The sequence below is a fragment of the Papaver somniferum genome, chromosome 2 (assembly GCF_003573695.1).
Source record: "Papaver somniferum cultivar HN1 chromosome 2, ASM357369v1, whole genome shotgun sequence".
In the NCBI taxonomy this organism is placed as follows: Eukaryota; Viridiplantae; Streptophyta; class Magnoliopsida; order Ranunculales; family Papaveraceae; genus Papaver; species Papaver somniferum.
The window spans coordinates 146,548,089-146,552,426 of NC_039359.1; positions in this window are offsets into that span (position 1 = coordinate 146,548,089).

Below are 4,338 nucleotides of genomic sequence, written 5' to 3' on the forward strand. Positions count from 1 at the left end.
GTTAAGGGTGCACTAGCGATGAACTCTCCTAAACTCCCAGGGAATATTCCATCCAACCAAAGGTTGACAACCCCTGTAATCGAAGCAAGAAAATTATCAGTCACTGTTGCGCAGCTGCACCACTCATTACGTCCACCGGATGCTGAGCACAGAGACCATCACGTCCACATGACGCACCTTTTGGAAAGCTTTTAATGGCTCCCAAAACAGCACGAGAGTCCACAGTAATTGGGTCAGCCAAAATAGCGTCATCGGGGATATCAGGTTGAGGAGTGGAGGGGTGATTATCTAGCAAATCAAGATATGTTTGCTCACAGCGTGGAGCCAAAACAGAAAAGGAAAGCACTCGTATAGCCGCTGCAAAGCACTCGAAGGGGTGTTTATATTATTTTATAATATTTTATTAAATCTAATAAAATTTCTTTTTTGATGCAAAAAGCTGATATTTTTTTAATGCAAAAACGGGCCCCTAGCTCACCTGTTCATCCCCGTTCCCCAAAGTTTAATGCTCTCCAGGAGGTCACAGGTTCGAGTCCCCAATGGCGTAATATTGCAGGAATTAACATGGAAGGTAGTGTTAGTTTTCCCCCCTTGTGACAAAATCTAAGCCCCCTTCCCGCCGTTTCAGCCCCCTTGATTAGGTTATCCATGAGGCTCGCTGGTAGATCAGCACAGCAACCTGTTCAATTAATGTAATAGTATGTCGTTGAAGCTTAACTTGTTAGGCTTCCAACTAGTTTCATGTAATAATATAAAAATAAAATATCCACATATTTCCATATTTATAAAGTCTAATTGGATGTCACACCGTAAAAGTGAAGAAATGGAGTACTAATCATATATTGAAGAGAAGTGCTACACGTACCGCGTGTTTCTCCCGCACTTTCTCCCGAGGGGCAAATCCAACGGTATCTTTAACTTTCTCTGCATTGGGACAATGTAGTCAATATCGGCCGTATCGGCCGATATATCGGGGATATTTCGGATATCGGCCCAGAACGATACGATAAGAAGGATATCGGGGATACGATATTCGTCCGATAATATCGGCCGTATCGGTCGAATATCGGCCGTTTCGGTCGAATATCGGCCGTATCGGTCGATACGAAATTTTCCTACATTTCCCGATATGAGACGGTATTGGTCGTTTTCTATAAAGTTTAAGGGTAATTTTGGCGAAGAAAGTCTTCCAGGTGGTAGTAGAGGTGCATGTAGCTCTCGAAGTAAGTTACTAAAGTTACTCTTTTGTTTTTTTGATGAAATTGTTGTTATCTATTATATCTTATCCGAAAATGTGTGGAGAAAATGTTTAATATAAAATTATAGTCTCTAAATTTAGAACCGATATTTCAACGATAATATCCCCGATATAAAATTGTACCAGTGTATCGGTCCCAGCCGAAATGAACCGATATCCGATATTAACTACATTGATTGGGATTATAGCCGTGTAAAATGGGTCCCTTTTTCTATTTCTTGCGGGATTTTGTGCGGGAGGAAACATCGTCAATCTATCATTTTCCTATATTGAATGATTGTGCCGACATAATGGAAACCCTTTTATAGGATGAGAATAAATTATATCTCTGGTAGACGTTTTGGTAGTTTTTTCTTCTAATATATTCTGAAAAAGTTTTTCACGATCCATAAAAGGAATGCCATTATGATACCATTCTCAGGATTTACTTAAGGAATAATCATTGACAACCGCGGAATAACGGATCTTGAAATATTATGATGAATAATAAGTAAACCAAGCACAAACAACCATAATAGTACGAAAAAGATAAAAATCAATTCACAAGACACAAGATTTATAGTGGTTCGACCAATACATACAACTTGTATATATTGTCTATGTCCACTTTGAGTCGCACCAACTCAAATCCACTATGAATAAAAACGATTACAACGTTGTGTCCCAGCAAACCCTTGGTTACACCGCAAAAATTACCCGAGACGATAACCTTGTCTCTTGTTCCTCACCAATATGCTTTCACAACGAAACCCTAGCTTTAGCCTTAAAAGCTATACAAAAAATCTCTCACCGATCTCTTAATCGTTTTCTACACAATGCACAAATTCTACAAGGCCTAACTACCTATTTATATAGATTACAAACTTAGCCAGCAAGAATTCTAACCGGTTTAGGAAACCCCTTCCCTAATTAACCACGACTAACTTTAGGAAATAATTAATTAGTCTTCAATAACTAACATTCTCCCACTTTGAAGACTTATTGATTGTCTTCCATTCTTCAACTTTGGATCGACGGTGCTAATACATCTTCCTTGTTAGTGTGGCTCCCCTCTCAGATCCTCATTATGATAGACCAACTAAAGCCTTGCAGAGATTTAGCTTGTCCGATATAACTCCATTGGTAAACATATCCGCCGGATTCGTCGAACCAACAATCTTCTCGAGCTTCAACTCTCCTTCTTCTAAGAGATCCCGAATGAAATGATAACGAATATCTATATGCTTCGTCCTAGCATGATAGGCTGAGTTCTTGGATAAATGTATAGCACTTTGACTGTCGCTAAACTGAACATTATCTCCTTGTTCCTTGCCCAACTCAGCTAATAATCCTTGTAACCAAATCATCTCCTTGCTCGCTTCCTTCACCGCTACGTACTCCGCTTCCGTAGTAGACAATGTCACCAACTTATGTAACCTTGAGTTCCAACTCATTGCGGATGACCCCATAGTATAAACATAACGGGTCGTACTTCGCCTTTTATCTACATCACCTGCGAAGTCTGCATCCACATAACCCCTCAAAATGGAACCACCTTTTCCATAGCACAATGGTACGTTTGTGTTACCTCTCAAATACCTGGGAATCCACTTCACAGCTTCCCAATGTTGTTTTCCTGGGTTGCTTGCATATCTACTCACTACTCCCACTGCATGTGCAATATCCGGTCTCGTGCACACCATAGCATACATTAAACTCCCAATAGCCGAAGAATATGGTACGTTAGTCCTTTTCTTCATATGTCTTCGCACACTGCATACTTGAAAGACGAATTTGACTTCCAAGTGGAGAATTAACTGGTTTAACATTCTCCATATTGAATCTTTTCAACACTCTTTCAATATATTCAGCCTGACTAAGCATAAGTACACTCTTAGCTCTGTCTCTTATGATCCCCATACCAAGAATCTTCTTTGCTTCACCAAGATCTTTCATACCAAACTCACTTGCTAATTGTTTCTTCAAATTCTCAACTTCTTGTAGAGATGTTCCGGAAACCAACATATCATCCACATACAGTAGTAGTAGTAATATGATGTAGTCAGAACCATTCCTTTTGAAGTAACAACAATGATCTATATTACATCGTGAGTAACCACTTCTATACATGAAGTTATCAAACTTCTTGTACCACTGTCTCGGGGCTTGTTTTAAACCATACAAACTCTTCTTTAGATTACACTCCATCTCTTCCTTGCCTTTTACTATGAATCCTTCTGTATGCTTCATGTAAATTTCTTTATATAGGTCACCATGAAGAAAAGTTGTCTTTACATCCAACTGTTCAAGGTAGAGATCTTCAGAAGCCACTAGACTTAACACTACTCGAATAGTAGTCATCTTCACAACTGGAGAAAATATCTCGTTGTAATCAACACCAGGTTTTTGCTGGAAACCTTTCACAACCAACCTCGCCTTGTAGCGAATTTCTCCATTTGCTTCAGATTTCATCCGATAAACCCACTTGTTATGCAACGCCTTCTTACCTCTTGGTAATTTTACTAACACCCAAGTGCCATTCTCATCAAGCGAATTTATCTCATCCTCCATAACAAGTTTCCACTTGCCTGAATCATCAGCCGCTAGTGCTTCCTTAATATCTTCAGTTTCGCCTTCATCCGTAAGTAATAGATAATCCAAAGCATAACTTGGGTTTGGTTTAGGAGTTCGTGACGATCTTTGTACTTCTTGTGAAACTGTAGGAATAACTCCTACTACAGTAGAAGTATCTTCAAATTGTACTTCTCTTCCATCAACAACATCATGCTCTTCTTGTTCCACACTTCTTCCAGAAACATCATCAACATCGATATACAACTCCTTATCAACGTTGCTTGACCTGAAATCTTCAACTTGTGTTGTATTACTGTCCTTGTACAACTCATTCTCATTAAAAGTGACATCTCTACTTCTAATAACTTTGTGACCCTCATAGTCCCAAAGTTTATACCCAAAAGCGTCAATTCCATAACCAAGGAATATACACTTCTTTGTTTGAGCATCTATCTTAGACCTCTCACCGGGACTAAGATGAACATAACCAACACAACCAAAAACTTTAAAATAGGAAAGATTTACCA